General features: G+C 35.8%; 20 non-coding genes across 20 annotated transcripts; all 20 read right to left on the minus strand.

The window, feature by feature from the left end:
* Window positions 1-602: 602 nt before the first annotated feature.
* Window positions 603-675, minus strand: TRNAK-UUU (transfer RNA lysine (anticodon UUU)). Its single transcript has one exon. It is a non-coding gene; the product is annotated as a tRNA-Lys (tRNA).
* A 91-nt stretch (window positions 676-766) lies between these two features.
* Window positions 767-839, minus strand: TRNAK-UUU (transfer RNA lysine (anticodon UUU)). The gene has a single exon. It is a non-coding gene; the product is annotated as a tRNA-Lys (tRNA).
* A 1,180-nt stretch (window positions 840-2,019) lies between these two features.
* Window positions 2,020-2,092, minus strand: TRNAK-UUU (transfer RNA lysine (anticodon UUU)). The gene has a single exon. It is a non-coding gene; the product is annotated as a tRNA-Lys (tRNA).
* A 91-nt stretch (window positions 2,093-2,183) lies between these two features.
* Window positions 2,184-2,256, minus strand: TRNAK-UUU (transfer RNA lysine (anticodon UUU)). Its single transcript has one exon. It is a non-coding gene; the product is annotated as a tRNA-Lys (tRNA).
* A 1,180-nt stretch (window positions 2,257-3,436) lies between these two features.
* TRNAK-UUU (transfer RNA lysine (anticodon UUU)) lies at window positions 3,437-3,509 on the minus strand. Its single transcript has one exon. It is a non-coding gene; the product is annotated as a tRNA-Lys (tRNA).
* A 1,344-nt stretch (window positions 3,510-4,853) lies between these two features.
* On the minus strand, window positions 4,854-4,926 carry TRNAK-UUU (transfer RNA lysine (anticodon UUU)). The gene has a single exon. It is a non-coding gene; the product is annotated as a tRNA-Lys (tRNA).
* A 91-nt stretch (window positions 4,927-5,017) lies between these two features.
* Window positions 5,018-5,090, minus strand: TRNAK-UUU (transfer RNA lysine (anticodon UUU)). The gene has a single exon. It is a non-coding gene; the product is annotated as a tRNA-Lys (tRNA).
* Window positions 5,091-6,430: 1,340 nt separating this feature from the next.
* TRNAK-UUU (transfer RNA lysine (anticodon UUU)) lies at window positions 6,431-6,503 on the minus strand. The gene has a single exon. It is a non-coding gene; the product is annotated as a tRNA-Lys (tRNA).
* Window positions 6,504-6,594: 91 nt separating this feature from the next.
* TRNAK-UUU (transfer RNA lysine (anticodon UUU)) lies at window positions 6,595-6,667 on the minus strand. The gene has a single exon. It is a non-coding gene; the product is annotated as a tRNA-Lys (tRNA).
* A 1,399-nt stretch (window positions 6,668-8,066) lies between these two features.
* TRNAK-UUU (transfer RNA lysine (anticodon UUU)) lies at window positions 8,067-8,139 on the minus strand. The gene has a single exon. It is a non-coding gene; the product is annotated as a tRNA-Lys (tRNA).
* Window positions 8,140-8,230: 91 nt separating this feature from the next.
* Window positions 8,231-8,303, minus strand: TRNAK-UUU (transfer RNA lysine (anticodon UUU)). Its single transcript has one exon. It is a non-coding gene; the product is annotated as a tRNA-Lys (tRNA).
* A 1,171-nt stretch (window positions 8,304-9,474) lies between these two features.
* On the minus strand, window positions 9,475-9,547 carry TRNAK-UUU (transfer RNA lysine (anticodon UUU)). The gene has a single exon. It is a non-coding gene; the product is annotated as a tRNA-Lys (tRNA).
* Window positions 9,548-9,638: 91 nt separating this feature from the next.
* Window positions 9,639-9,711, minus strand: TRNAK-UUU (transfer RNA lysine (anticodon UUU)). Its single transcript has one exon. It is a non-coding gene; the product is annotated as a tRNA-Lys (tRNA).
* Window positions 9,712-10,882: 1,171 nt separating this feature from the next.
* Window positions 10,883-10,955, minus strand: TRNAK-UUU (transfer RNA lysine (anticodon UUU)). The gene has a single exon. It is a non-coding gene; the product is annotated as a tRNA-Lys (tRNA).
* Window positions 10,956-11,046: 91 nt separating this feature from the next.
* TRNAK-UUU (transfer RNA lysine (anticodon UUU)) lies at window positions 11,047-11,119 on the minus strand. Its single transcript has one exon. It is a non-coding gene; the product is annotated as a tRNA-Lys (tRNA).
* A 1,344-nt stretch (window positions 11,120-12,463) lies between these two features.
* Window positions 12,464-12,536, minus strand: TRNAK-UUU (transfer RNA lysine (anticodon UUU)). Its single transcript has one exon. It is a non-coding gene; the product is annotated as a tRNA-Lys (tRNA).
* A 1,180-nt stretch (window positions 12,537-13,716) lies between these two features.
* TRNAK-UUU (transfer RNA lysine (anticodon UUU)) lies at window positions 13,717-13,789 on the minus strand. Its single transcript has one exon. It is a non-coding gene; the product is annotated as a tRNA-Lys (tRNA).
* A 91-nt stretch (window positions 13,790-13,880) lies between these two features.
* Window positions 13,881-13,953, minus strand: TRNAK-UUU (transfer RNA lysine (anticodon UUU)). Its single transcript has one exon. It is a non-coding gene; the product is annotated as a tRNA-Lys (tRNA).
* A 1,180-nt stretch (window positions 13,954-15,133) lies between these two features.
* On the minus strand, window positions 15,134-15,206 carry TRNAK-UUU (transfer RNA lysine (anticodon UUU)). The gene has a single exon. It is a non-coding gene; the product is annotated as a tRNA-Lys (tRNA).
* Window positions 15,207-15,297: 91 nt separating this feature from the next.
* TRNAK-UUU (transfer RNA lysine (anticodon UUU)) lies at window positions 15,298-15,370 on the minus strand. The gene has a single exon. It is a non-coding gene; the product is annotated as a tRNA-Lys (tRNA).
* Window positions 15,371-16,069: the final 699 nt, after the last annotated feature.

The raw sequence follows: 16,069 nt of genomic DNA on the forward strand, positions 1-16,069 counted from the left end.
CAATGTAAAATGAGGCGAAATGATTGTCCATTATGTGGATATTTGAAATGTGACAAATAATGTACAGACTTTTCTTGGCTCAAAACATATTCTCCCTAGCTCATGTGATGAGGCTAAAACGAACCTAAATACTGAAGGAAAGAAGAATTAAATAAAGTTTTGCAGTTGTAAAACATTTGTTTCTGGAGATTATTTCAGATGAAATGACATTTGCCTCTGCATATTCAATAGTTTCTTTATCATTTTAATGAGTGAAGACAATGAAACCAATAGTCCATTTAAAATTTTCATAGGAATTTGCCAGCCTGTACAGATACTCAATGAACAATGAGTATATGAAGCAACAACAATTAAAAGATGCCTGCCTCAATGGGTGATTTTCCACTTTGCAAAGTTCTCCATTTTACAAAGAACAATCTGTTTTTAAAAAGATACTCGCCTGAACCAGGATATGCCAAAGAAAATTTTCTTTGTTGAAAACGGAAAAATATTAATATTATTGATAGAATAAACAGAGAAGTTTAGCTTTTAGAGTCTCTTGATGAAATTTTTTTTCTGCATCTGAGCTTATGCTGCAGATCATTAGATACCATAAATATACACGCCCGAACAGGGACTTGAACCCTGGACCCTCAGATTAAAAGTCTGATGCTCTACCGACTGAGCTATCCAGGCTCTGATGTTCTCATTGTGCCATCCCAGAAAGTAATATTTTACTTGGAAAAGCTGTTTATTAAACGCACAACAGTATTGTTTAAAAGGATCTCGCCCGAACAGGGACTTGAACCCTGGACCCTCAGATTAAAAGTCTGATGCTCTACCGACTGAGCTATCCAGGCTCTGATGCTCTCATTGTGCCATCCCAGAAAGTAATATTTTACTTAGAAAAGCTGTTTATTAAACGCACAATAGTATTGTTTAAAAAGATCTCGCCCGAACAGGGACTTGATCCCTGGACCCTCATATTAAAAGTCTGATGCTCTACCGACTGAGCTATCCAGGCTCTGGTAGGAAAGTGATGCCAGTTTAGAAGGTTCTGCAAACTATAAAAATGGGAAAATTTTAGTACGCAAAAATGGAAAAAGATCTGTGTTACTGAAAGTATAAACTGAGAAGTTTGACTTGTAGGACCTCTTGACAAAACACAAATGATATGCCTCTAGGTTTACAGTGCAGATCATTAGATGCCATCAATATTATCACCCTTCAAAAATGTCTTTCCATTCTAATAGATGAAGAAAATTGATTTGTTACTAGTCTAATTGAAATGCTGTGTGCCTCTCACAGTACGATGAATTTGAGTCTCTGATGAAATGTAGCCTTCCAGATTTAATTTTTAACTGTACTACTTGGCGATGAATTAATTACTGCCTAAAAATGTTAATGTCTGCCAATTGAAAAGAGATCAAGTAGAGTCCAATGTAAAATGAGGCGAAATGATTGTCCATTATGTGGATATTTGAAATGTGACAAATAATGTACAGACTTTTCTTGGCTCAAAACATATTCTCCCTAGCTCATGTGATGAGGCTAAAACGAACCTAAATACTGAAGGAAAGAAGAATTAAATAAAGTTTTGCAGTTGTAAAACATTTGTTTCTGGAGATTATTTCAGATGAAATGACATTTGCCTTTGCATATTCAATAGTTTCTTTATCATTTTAATGAGTGAAGACAATGAAACCAATAGTCCATTTAAAATTTTCATAGGAATTTGCCAGCCTGTACAGATACTCAATGAACAATGAGTATATGAAGCAACAACAATTAAAAGATGCCTGCCTCAATGGGTGATTTTCCACTTTGCAAAGTTCTCCATTTTACAAAGAACAATCTGTTTTTAAAAAGATACTCGCCTGAACCAGGATATGCCAAAGAAAATTTTCTTTGTTGAAAACGGAAAAATATTAATATTATTGATAGAATAAACAGAGAAGTTTAGCTTTTAGAGTCTCTTGATGAAATTTTTTTTCTGCATCTGAGCTTATGCTGCAGATCATTAGATACCATAAATATACACGCCCGAACAGGGACTTGAACCCTGGACCCTCAGATTAAAAGTCTGATGCTCTACCGACTGAGCTATCCAGGCTCTGATGTTCTCATTGTGCCATCCCAGAAAGTAATATTTTACTTGGAAAAGCTGTTTATTAAACGCACAACAGTATTGTTTAAAAGGATCTCGCCCGAACAGGGACTTGAACCCTGGACCCTCAGATTAAAAGTCTGATGCTCTACCGACTGAGCTATCCAGGCTCTGATGCTCTCATTGTGCCATCCCAGAAAGTAATATTTTACTTAGAAAAGCTGTTTATTAAACGCACAATAGTATTGTTTAAAAAGATCTCGCCCGAACAGGGACTTGATCCCTGGACCCTCATATTAAAAGTCTGATGCTCTACCGACTGAGCTATCCAGGCTCTGGTAGGAAAGTGATGCCAGTTTAGAAGGTTCTGCAAACTATAAAAATGGGAAAATTTTAGTACGCAAAAATGGAAAAAGATCTGTGTTACTGAAAGTATAAACTGAGAAGTTTGACTTGTAGGACCTCTTGACAAAACACAAATGATATGCCTCTAGGTTTACAGTGCAGATCATTAGATGCCATCAATATTATCACCCTTCAAAAATGTCTTTCCATTCTAATAGATGAAGAAAATTGATTTGTTACTAGTCTAATTGAAATGCTGTGTGCCTCTCACAGTACGATGAATTTGAGTCTCTGATGAAATGTAGCCTTCCAGATTTAATTTTTAACTGTACTACTTGGCGATGAATTAATTACTGCCTAAAAATGTTAATGTCTGCCAATTAAAAAGAGATCAAGTAGAGTCCAATGTAAAATGAGGCGAAATGATTGTCCATTATGTGGATATTTGAAATATGACAAATAATGTACAGACTTTTCTTGGCTCAAAACATATTCTCCCTAGCTCATGTGATGAGGCTAAAACGAACCTAAATACTGAAGGAAAGAAGAATTAAATAAAGTTTTGCAGTTGTAAAACATTTGTTTCTGGAGATTATTTCAGATGAAATGACATTTGCCTCTGCATATTCAATAGTTTCTTTATCATTTTAATGAGTGAAGACAATGAAACCAATAGTCCATTTAAAATTTTCATAGGAATTTGCCAGCCTGTACAGATACTCAATGAACAATGAGTATATGAAGCAACAACAATTAAAAGATGCCTGCCTCAATGGGTGATTTTCCACTTTGCAAAGTTCTCCATTTTACAAAGAACAATCTGTTTTTAAAAAGATACTCGCCTGAACCAGGATATGCCAAAGAAAATTTTCTTTGTTGAAAACGGAAAAATATTAATATTATTGATAGAATAAACAGAGAAGTTTAGCTTTTAGAGTCTCTTGATGAAATTTTTTTTCTGCATCTGAGCTTATGCTGCAGATCATTAGATACCATAAATATACACGCCCGAACAGGGACTTGAACCCTGGACCCTCAGATTAAAAGTCTGATGCTCTACCGACTGAGCTATCCAGGCTCTGATGTTCTCATTGTGCCATCCCAGAAAGTAATATTTTACTTGGAAAAGCTGTTTATTAAACGCACAACAGTATTGTTTAAAAGGATCTCGCACGAACAGGGACTTGAACCCTGGACCCTCAGATTAAAAGTCTGATGCTCTACCGACTGAGCTATCCAGGCTCTGATGCTCTCATTGTGCCATCCCAGAAAGTAATATTTTACTTAGAAAAGCTGTTTATTAAACGCACAATAGTATTGTTTAAAAAGATCTCGCCCGAACAGGGACTTGATCCCTGGACCCTCATATTAAAAGTCTGATGCTCTACCGACTGAGCTATCCAGGCTCTGGTAGGAAAGTGATGCCAGTTTAGAAGGTTCTGCAAACTATAAAAATGGGAAAATTTTAGTACGCAAAAATGGAAAAAGATCTGTGTTACTGAAAGTATAAACTGAGAAGTTTGACTTGTAGGACCTCTTGACAAAACACAAATGATATGCCTCTAGGTTTACAGTGCAGATCATTAGATGCCATCAATATTATCACCCTTCAAAAATGTCTTTCCATTCTAATAGATGAAGAAAATTGATTTGTTACTAGTCTAATTGAAATGCTGTGTGCCTCTCACAGTACGATGAATTTGAGTCTCTGATGAAATGTAGCCTTCCAGATTTAATTTTTAACTGTACTACTTGGCGATGAATTAATTACTGCCTAAAAATGTTAATGTCTGCCAATTGAAAAGAGATCAAGTAGAGTCCAATGTAAAATGAGGCGAAATGATTGTCCATTATGTGGATATTTGAAATGTGACAAATAATGTACAGACTTTTCTTGGCTCAAAACATATTCTCCCTAGCTCATGTGATGAGGCTAAAACGAACCTAAATACTGAAGGAAAGAAGAATTAAATAAAGTTTTGCAGTTGTAAAACATTTGTTTCTGGAGATTATTTCAGATGAAATGACATTTGCCTCTGCATATTCAATAGTTTCTTTATCATTTTAATGAGTGAAGACAATGAAACCAATAGTCCATTTAAAATTTTCATAGGAATTTGCCAGCCTGTACAGATACTCAATGAACAATGAGTATATGAAGCAACAACAATTAAAAGATGCCTGCCTCAATGGGTGATTTTCCACTTTGCAAAGTTCTCCATTTTACAAAGAACAATCTGTTTTTAAAAAGATACTCGCCTGAACCAGGATATGCCAAAGAAAATTTTCTTTGTTGAAAACGGAAAAATATTAATATTATTGATAGAATAAACAGAGAAGTTTAGCTTTTAGAGTCTCTTGATGAAATTTTTTTTCTGCATCTGAGCTTATGCTGCAGATCATTAGATACCATAAATATACACGCCCGAACAGGGACTTGAACCCTGGACCCTCAGATTAAAAGTCTGATGCTCTACCGACTGAGCTATCCAGGCTCTGATGTTCTCATTGTGCCATCCCAGAAAGTAATATTTTACTTGGAAAAGCTGTTTATTAAACGCACAACAGTATTGTTTAAAAGGATCTCGCCCGAACAGGGACTTGAACCCTGGACCCTCAGATTAAAAGTCTGATGCTCTACCGACTGAGCTATCCAGGCTCTGATGCTCTCATTGTGCCATCCCAGAAAGTAATATTTTACTTAGAAAAGCTGTTTATTAAACGCACAATAGTATTGTTTAAAAAGATCTCGCCCGAACAGGGACTTGATCCCTGGACCCTCATATTAAAAGTCTGATGCTCTACCGCCTGAGCTATCCAGGCTCTGGTAGGAAAGTGATGCCAGTTTAGAAGGTTCTGCAAACTATAAAAATGGGAAAATTTTAGTACGCAAAAATGGAAAAAGATCTGTGTTACTGAAAGTATAAACTGAGAAGTTTGACTTGTAGGACCTCTTGACAAAACACAAATGATATGCCTCTAGGTTTACAGTGCAGATCATTAGATGCCATCAATATTATCACCCTTCAAAAAAAAAAAATTTTAGTACGCAAAAATGGAAAAAGATCTGTGTTACTGAAAGTATAAACTGAGAAGTTTGACTTGTAGGACCTCTTGACAAAACACAAATGATATGCCTCTAGGTTTACAGTGCAGATCATTAGATGCCATCAATATTATCACCCTTCAAAAATGTCTTTCCATTCTAATAGATGAAGAAAATTGATTTGTTACTAGTCTAATTGAAATGCTGTGTGCCTCTCACAGTACGATGAATTTGAGTCTCTGATGAAATGTAGCCTTCCAGATTTAATTTTTAACTGTACTACTTGGCGATGAATTAATTACTGCCTAAAAATGTTAATGTCTGCCAATTGAAAAGAGATCAAGTAGAGTCCAATGTAAAATGAGGCGAAATGATTGTCCATTATGTGGATATTTGAAATGTGACAAATAATGTACAGACTTTTCTTGGCTCAAAACATATTCTCCCTAGCTCATGTGATGAGGCTAAAACGAACCTAAATACTGAAGGAAAGAAGAATTAAATAAAGTTTTGCAGTTGTAAAACATTTGTTTCTGGAGATTATTTCAGATGAAATGACATTTGCCTCTGCATATTCAATAGTTTCTTTATCATTTTAATGAGTGAAGACAATGAAACCAATAGTCCATTTAAAATTTTCATAGGAATTTGCCAGCCTGTACAGATACTCAATGAACAATGAGTATATGAAGCAACAACAATTAAAAGATGCCTGCCTCAATGGGTGATTTTCCACTTTGCAAAGTTCTCCATTTTACAAAGAACAATCTGTTTTTAAAAAGATACTCGCCTGAACCAGGATATGCCAAAGAAAATTTTCTTTGTTGAAAACGGAAAAATATTAATATTATTGATAGAATAAACAGAGAAGTTTAGCTTTTAGAGTCTCTTGATGAAATTTTTTTTCTGCATCTGAGCTTATGCTGCAGATCATTAGATACCATTAATATACACGCCCGAACAGGGACTTGAACCCTGGACCCTCAGATTAAAAGTCTGATGCTCTACCGACTGAGCTATCCAGGCTCTGATGTTCTCATTGTGCCATCCCAGAAAGTAATATTTTACTTGGAAAAGCTGTTTATTAAACGCACAACAGTATTGTTTAAAAGGATCTCGCCCGAACAGGGACTTGAACCCTGGACCCTCAGATTAAAAGTCTGATGCTCTACCGACTGAGCTATCCAGGCTCTGATGCTCTCATTGTGCCATCCCAGAAAGTAATATTTTACTTAGAAAAGCTGTTTATTAAACGCACAATAGTATTGTTTAAAAAGATCTCGCCCGAACAGGGACTTGATCCCTGGACCCTCATATTAAAAGTCTGATGCTCTACCGACTGAGCTATCCAGGCTCTGGTAGGAAAGTGATGCCAGTTTAGAAGGTTCTGCAAACTATAAAAATGGGAAAATTTTAGTACGCAAAAATGGAAAAAGATCTGTGTTACTGAAAGTATAAAGCTGTTTATTAAACGCACAATAGTATTGTTTAAAAAGATCTCGCCCAAACAGGGACTTGATCCCTGGACCCTCATATTAAAAGTCTGATGCTCTACCGACTGAGCTATCCAGGCTCTGGTAGGAAAGTGATGCCAGTTTAGAAGGTTCTGCAAACTATAAAAATGGGAAAATTTTAGTACGCAAAAATGGAAAAAGATCTGTGTTACTGAAAGTATAAACTGAGAAGTTTGACTTGTAGGACCTCTTGACAAAACACAAATGATATGCCTCTAGGTTTACAGTGCAGATCATTAGATGCCATCAATATTATCACCCTTCAAAAATGTCTTTCCATTCTAATAGATGAAGAAAATTGATTTGTTACTAGTCTAATTGAAATGCTGTGTGCCTCTCACAGTACGATGAATTTGAGTCTCTGATGAAATGTAGCCTTCCAGATTTAATTTTTAACTGTACTACTTGGCGATGAATTAATTACTGCCTAAAAATGTTAATGTCTGCCAATTGAAAAGAGATCAAGTAGAGTCCAATGTAAAATGAGGCGAAATGATTGTCCATTATGTGGATATTTGAAATGTGACAAATAATGTACAGACTTTTCTTGGCTCAAAACATATTCTCCCTAGCTCATGTGATGAGGCTAAAACGAACCTAAATACTGAAGGAAAGAAGAATTAAATAAAGTTTTGCAGTTGTAAAACATTTGTTTCTGGAGATTATTTCAGATGAAATGACATTTGCCTCTGCATATTCAATAGTTTCTTTATCATTTTAATGAGTGAAGACAATGAAACCAATAGTCCATTTAAAATTTTCATAGGAATTTGCCAGCCTGTACAGATACTCAATGAACAATGAGTATATGAAGCAACAACAATTAAAAGATGCCTGCCTCAATGGGTGATTTTCCACTTTGCAAAGTTCTCCATTTTACAAAGAACAATCTGTTTTTAAAAAGATACTCGCCTGAACCAGGATATGCCAAAGAAAATTTTCTTTGTTGAAAACGGAAAAATATTAATATTATTGATAGAATAAACAGAGAAGTTTAGCTTTTAGAGTCTCTTGATGAAATTTTTTTTCTGCATCTGAGCTTATGCTGCAGATCATTAGATACCATAAATATACACGCCCGAACAGGGACTTGAACCCTGGACCCTCAGATTAAAAGTCTGATGCTCTACCGACTGAGCTATCCAGGCTCTGATGTTCTCATTGTGCCATCCCAGAAAGTAATATTTTACTTGGAAAAGCTGTTTATTAAACGCACAACAGTATTGTTTAAAAGGATCTCGCCCGAACAGGGACTTGAACCCTGGACCCTCAGATTAAAAGTCTGATGCTCTACCGACTGAGCTATCCAGGCTCTGATGCTCTCATTGTGCCATCCCAGAAAATAATATTTTACTTGGAAAAGCTGTTTATTAAACGCACAATAGTATTGTTTAAAAAGATCTCGCCCGAACAGGGACTTGATCCCTGGACCCTCATATTAAAAGTCTGATGCTCTACCGACTGAGCTATCCAGGCTCTGGTAGGAAAGTGATGCCAGTTTAGAAGGTTCTGCAAACTATAAAAATGGGAAAATTTTAGTACGCAAAAATGGAAAAAGATCTGTGTTACTGAAAGTATAAACTGAGAAGTTTGACTTGTAGGACCTCTTGACAAAACACAAATGATATGCCTCTAGGTTTACAGTGCAGATCATTAGATGCCATCAATATTATCACCCTTCAAAAATGTCTTTCCATTCTAATAGATGAAGAAAATTGATTTGTTACTAGTCTAATTGAAATGCTGTGTGCCTCTCACAGTACGATGAATTTGAGTCTCTGATGAAATGTAGCCTTCCAGATTTAATTTTTAACTGTACTACTTGGCGATGAATTAATTACTGCCTAAAAATGTTAATGTCTGCCAATTGAAAAGAGATCAAGTAGAGTCCAATGTAAAATGAGGCGAAATGATTGTGGATATTTGAAATGTGACAAATAATGTACAGACTTTTCTTGGCTCAAAACATATTCTCCCTAGCTCATGTGATGAGGCTAAAACGAACCTAAATACTGAAGGAAAGAAGAATTAAATAAAGTTTTGCAGTTGTAAAACATTTGTTTCTGGAGATTATTTCAGATGAAATGACATTTGCCTCTGCATATTCAATAGTTTCTTTATAATTTTAATGAGTGAAGACAATGAAACCAATAGTCCATTTAAAATTTTCATAGGAATTTGCCAGCCTGTACAGATACTCAATGAACAATGAGTATATGAAGCAACAACAATTAAAAGATGCCTGCCTCAATGGGTGATTTTCCACTTTGCAAAGTTCTCCATTTTACAAAGAACAATCAGTTTTTAAAAAGATACTCGCCTGAACCAGGATATGCCAAAGAAAATTTTCTTTGTTGAAAACGGAAAAATATTAATATTATTGATAGAATAAACAGAGAAGTTTAGCTTTTAGAGTCTCTTGATGAAATTTTTTTTCTGCATCTGAGCTTATGCTGCAGATCATTAGATACCATAAATATACACGCCCGAACAGGGACTTGAACCCTGGACCCTCAGATTAAAAGTCTGATGCTCTACCAACTGAGCTATCCAGGCTCTGCTGTTCTCATTTTGCCATCCCAGAAAGTAATATTTTACTTGGAAAAGCTGTTTATTAAACGCACAACAGTATTGTTTAAAAGGATCTCGCCCGAACAGGGACTTGAACCCTGGACCCTCAGATTAAAAGTCTGATGCTCTACCGACTGAGCTATCCAGGCTCTGATGCTCTCATTGTGCCATCCCAGAAAATAATATTTTACTTGGAAAAGCTGTTTATTAAACGCACAATAGTATTGTTTAAAAAGATCTCGCCCGAACAGGGACTTGATCCCTGGACCCTCATATTAAAAGTCTGATGCTCTACCGACTGAGCTATCCAGGCTCTGGTAGGAAAGTGATGCCAGTTTAGAAGGTTCTGCAAACTATAAAAATGGGAAAATTTTAGTACGCAAAAATGGAAAAAGATCTGTGTTACTGAAAGTATAAACTGAGAAGTTTGACTTGTAGGACCTCTTGACAAAACACAAATGATATGCCTCTAGGTTTACAGTGCAGATCATTAGATGCCATCAATATTATCACCCTTCAAAAATGTCTTTCCATTCTAATAGATGAAGAAAATTGATTTGTTACTAGTCTAATTGAAATGCTGTGTGCCTCTCACAGTACGATGAATTTGAGTCTCTGATGAAATGTAGCCTTCCAGATTTAATTTTTAACTGTACTACTTGGCGATGAATTAATTACTGCCTAAAAATGTTAATGTCTGCCAATTGAAAAGAGATCAAGTAGAGTCCAATGTAAAATGAGGCGAAATGATTGTGGATATTTGAAATGTGACAAATAATGTACAGACTTTTCTTGGCTCAAAACATATTCTCCCTAGCTCATGTGATGAGGCTAAAACGAACCTAAATACTGAAGGAAAGAAGAATTAAATAAAGTTTTGCAGTTGTAAAACATTTGTTTCTGGAGATTATTTCAGATGAAATGACATTTGCCTCTGCATATTCAATAGTTTCTTTATAATTTTAATGAGTGAAGACAATGAAACCAATAGTCCATTTAAAATTTTCATAGGAATTTGCCAGCCTGTACAGATACTCAATGAACAATGAGTATATGAAGCAACAACAATTAAAAGATGCCTGCCTCAATGGGTGATTTTCCACTTTGCAAAGTTCTCCATTTTACAAAGAACAATCAGTTTTTAAAAAGATACTCGCCTGAACCAGGATATGCCAAAGAAAATTTTCTTTGTTGAAAACGGAAAAATATTAATATTATTGATAGAATAAACAGAGAAGTTTAGCTTTTAGAGTCTCTTGATGAAATTTTTTTTCTGCATCTGAGCTTATGCTGCAGATCATTAGATACCATAAATATACACGCCCGAACAGGGACTTGAACCCTGGACCCTCAGATTAAAAGTCTGATGCTCTACCAACTGAGCTATCCAGGCTCTGCTGTTCTCATTGTGCCATCCCAGAAAGTAATATTTTACTTGGAAAAGCTGTTTATTAAACGCACAACAGTATTGTTTAAAAGGATCTCGCCCGAACAGGGACTTGAACCCTGGACCCTCAGATTAAAAGTCTGATGCTCTACCGACTGAGCTATCCAGGCTCTGATGCTCTCATTGTGCCATCCCAGAAAGTAATATTTTACTTAGAAAAGCTGTTTATTAAACGCACAATAGTATTGTTTAAAAAGATCTCGCCCGAACAGGGACTTGATCCCTGGACCCTCATATTAAAAGTCTGATGCTCTACCGACTGAGCTATCCAGGCTCTGGTAGGAAAGTGATGCCAGTTTAGAAGGTTCTGCAAACTATAAAAATGGGAAAATTTTAGTACGCAAAAATGGAAAAAGATCTGTGTTACTGAAAGTATAAACTGAGAAGTTTGACTTGTAGGACCTCTTGACAAAACACAAATGATATGCCTCTAGGTTTACAGTGCAGATCATTAGATGCCATCAATATTATCACCCTTCAAAAATGTCTTTCCATTCTAATAGATGAAGAAAATTGATTTGTTACTAGTCTAATTGAAATGCTGTGTGCCTCTCACAGTACGATGAATTTGAGTCTCTGATGAAATGTAGCCTTCCAGATTTAATTTTTAACTGTACTACTTGGCGATGAATTAATTACTGCCTAAAAATGTTAATGTCTGCCAATTGAAAAGAGATCAAGTAGAGTCCAATGTAAAATGAGGCGAAATGATTGTCCATTATGTGGATATTTGAAATGTGACAAATAATGTACAGACTTTTCTTGGCTCAAAACATATTCTCCCTAGCTCATGTGATGAGGCTAAAACGAACCTAAATACTGAAGGAAAGAAGAATTAAATAAAGTTTTGCAGTTGTAAAACATTTGTTTCTGGAGATTATTTCAGATGAAATGACATTTGCCTCTGCATATTCAATAGTTTCTTTATCATTTTAATGAGTGAAGACAATGAAACCAATAGTCCATTTAAAATTTTCATAGGAATTTGCCAGCCTGTACAGATACTCAATGAACAATGAGTATATGAAGCAACAACAATTAAAAGATGCCTGCCTCAATGGGTGATTTTCCACTTTGCAAAGTTCTCCATTTTACAAAGAACAATCTGTTTTTAAAAAGATACTCGCCTGAACCAGGATATGCCAAAGAAAATTTTCTTTGTTGAAAACGGAAAAATATTAATATTATTGATAGAATAAACAGAGAAGTTTAGCTTTTAGAGTCTCTTGATGAAATTTTTTTTCTGCATCTGAGCTTATGCTGCAGATCATTAGATACCATAAATATACACGCCCGAACAGGGACTTGAACACTGGACCCTCAGATTAAAAGTCTGATGCTCTACCGACTGAGCTATCCAGGCTCTGATGTTCTCATTGTGCCATCCCAGAAAGTAATATTTTACTTGGAAAAGCTGTTTATTAAACGCACAACAGTATTGTTTAAAAGGATCTCGCCCGAACAGGGACTTGAACCCTGGACCCTCAGATTAAAAGTCTGATGCTCTACCGACTGAGCTATCCAGGCTCTGATGCTCTCATTGTGCCATCCCAGAAAGTAATATTTTACTTAGAAAAGCTGTTTATTAAACGCACAATAGTATTGTTTAAAAAGATCTCGCCCGAACAGGGACTTGATCCCTGGACCCTCATATTAAAAGTCTGATGCTCTACCGACTGAGCTATCCAGGCTCTGGTAGGAAAGTGATGCCAGTTTAGAAGGTTCTGCAAACTATAAAAATGGGAAAATTTTAGTACGCAAAAATGGAAAAAGATCTGTGTTACTGAAAGTATAAACTGAGAAGTTTGACTTGTAGGACCTCTTGACAAAACACAAATGATATGCCTCTAGGTTTACAGTGCAGATCATTAGATGCCATCAATATTATCACCCTTCAAAAATGTCTTTCCATTCTAATAGATGAAGAAAATTGATTTGTTACTAGTCTAATTGAAATGCTGTGTGCCTCTCACAGTACGATGAATTTGAGTCTCTGATGAAATGTAGCCTTCCAGATTTAATTTTTAACTGTACTACTTGGCGATGAATTAATTACTGCCTAAAAATGTTAATGTCTGCCAATTGAAAAGAGATCAAGTAGAGTCCAATGTAAAATGAGGCGAAATGATTGTCCATTATGTGGATATTTGAAATGTGACAAATAATGTACAGACTTTTCTTGGCTCAAAACATATTCTCCCTAGCTCATGTGATGAGGCTAAAACGAACCTAAATACTGAAGGAAAGAAGAATTAAATAAAGTTTTGCAGTTGTAAAACATTTGTTTCTGGAGATTATTTCAGATGAAATGACATTTGCCTCTGCATATTCAATAGTTTCTTTATCATTTTAATGAGTGAAGACAATGAAACCAATAGTCCATTTAAAATTTTCATAGGAATTTGCCAGCCTGTACAGATACTCAATGAACAATGAGTATATGAAGCAACAACAATTAAAAGATGCCTGCCTCAATGGGTGATTTTCCACTTTGCAAAGTTCTCCATTTTACAAAGAACAATCTGTTTTTAAAAAGATACTCGCCTGAACCAGGATATGCCAAAGAAAATTTTCTTTGTTGAAAACGGAAAAATATTAATATTATTGATAGAATAAACAGAGAAGTTTAGCTTTTAGAGTCTCTTGATGAAATTTTTTTTCTGCATCTGAGCTTATGCTGCAGATCATTAGATACCATAAATATACACGCCCGAACAGGGACTTGAACCCTGGACCCTCAGATTAAAAGTCTGATGCTCTACCGACTGAGCTATCCAGGCTCTGATGTTCTCATTGTGCCATCCCAGAAAGTAATATTTTACTTGGAAAAGCTGTTTATTAAACGCACAACAGTATTGTTTAAAAGGATCTCGCCCGAACAGGGACTTGAACCCTGGACCCTCAGATTAAAAGTCTGATGCTCTACCGACTGAGCTATCCAGGCTCTGATGCTCTCATTGTGCCATCCCAGAAAATAATATTTTACTTAGAAAAGCTGTTTATTAAACGCACAATAGTATTGTTTAAAAAGATCTCGCCCGAACAGGGACTTGATCCCTGGACCCTCATATTAAAAGTCTGATGCTCTACCGACTGAGCTATCCAGGCTCTGGTAGGAAAGTGATGCCAGTTTAGAAGGTTCTGCAAACTATAAAAATGGGAAAATTTTAGTACGCAAAAATGGAAAAAGATCTGTGTTACTGAAAGTATAAACTGAGAAGTTTGACTTGTAGGACCTCTTGACAAAACACAAATGATATGCCTCTAGGTTTACAGTGCAGATCATTAGATGCCATCAATATTATCACCCTTCAAAAATGTCTTTCCATTCTAATAGATGAAGAAAATTGATTTGTTACTAGTCTAATTGAAATGCTGTGTGCCTCTCACAGTACGATGAATTTGAGTCTCTGATGAAATGTAGCCTTCCAGATTTAATTTTTAACTGTACTACTTGGCGATGAATTAATTACTGCCTAAAAATGTTAATGTCTGCCAATTGAAAAGAGATCAAGTAGAGTCCAATGTAAAATGAGGCGAAATGATTGTCCATTATGTGGATATTTGAAATGTGACAAATAATGTACAGACTTTTCTTGGCTCAAAACATATTCTCCCTAGCTCATGTGATGAGGCTAAAACGAACCTAAATACTGAAGGAAAGAAGAATTAAATAAAGTTTTGCAGTTGTAAAACATTTGTTTCTGGAGATTATTTCAGATGAAATGACATTTGCCTCTGCATATTCAATAGTTTCTTTATCATTTTAATGAGTGAAGACAATGAAACCAATAGTCCATTTAAAATTTTCATAGGAATTTGCCAGCCTGTACAGATACTCAATGAACAATGAGTATATGAAGCAACAACAATTAAAAGATGCCTGCCTCAATGGGTGATTTTCCACTTTGCAAAGTTCTCCATTTTACAAAGAACAATCTGTTTTTAAAAAGATACTCGCCTGAACCAGGATATGCCAAAGAAAATTTTCTTTGTTGAAAACGGAAAAATATTAATATTATTGATAGAATAAACAGAGAAGTTTAGCTTTTAGAGTCTCTTGATGAAATTTTTTTTCTGCATCTGAGCTTATGCTGCAGATCATTAGATACCATAAATATACACGCCCGAACAGGGACTTGAACCCTGGACCCTCAGATTAAAAGTCTGATGCTCTACCGACTGAGCTATCCAGGCTCTGATGTTCTCATTGTGCCATCCCAGAAAGTAATATTTTACTTGGAAAAGCTGTTTATTAAACGCACAACCGTATTGTTTAAAAGGATCTCGCCCGAACAGGGACTTGAACCCTGGACCCTCAGATTAAAAGTCTGATGCTCTACCGACTGAGCTATCCAGGCTCTGATGCTCTCATTGTGCCATCCCAGAAAATAATATTTTACTTAGAAAAGCTGTTTATTAAACGCACAATAGTATTGTTTAAAAAGATCTCGCCCGAACAGGGACTTGATCCCTGGACCCTCATATTAAAAGTCTGATGCTCTACCGACTGAGCTATCCAGGCTCTGGTAGGAAAGTGATGCCAGTTTAGAAGGTTCTGCAAACTATAAAAATGGGAAAATTTTAGTACGCAAAAATGGAAAAAGATCTGTGTTACTGAAAGTATAAAGCTGTTTATTAAACGCACAATAGTATTGTTTAAAAAGATCTCGCCCAAACAGGGACTTGATCCCTGGACCCTCATATTAAAAGTCTGATGCTCTACCGACTGAGCTATCCAGGCTCTGGTAGGAAAGTGATGCCAGTTTAGAAGGTTCTGCAAACTATAAAAATGGGAAAATTTTAGTACGCAAAAATGGAAAAAGATCTGTGTTACTGAAAGTATAAACTGAGAAGTTTGACTTGTAGGACCTCTTGACAAAACACAAATGATATGCCTCTAGGTTTACAGTGCAGATCATTAGATGCCATCAATATTATCACCCTTCAAAAAAAAAAAATTTTAGTACGCAAAAATGGAAAAAGATCTGTGTTACTGAAAGTATAAACTGAGAAGTTTGACTTGTAGGACCTCTTGACAAAACACAAATGATATGCCT

The sequence above is a fragment of the Crinia signifera genome, chromosome 1 (assembly GCF_055691185.1).
Source record: "Crinia signifera chromosome 1, ASM5569118v1, whole genome shotgun sequence".
Lineage (NCBI taxonomy): Eukaryota > Metazoa > Chordata > Amphibia > Anura > Myobatrachidae > Crinia > Crinia signifera.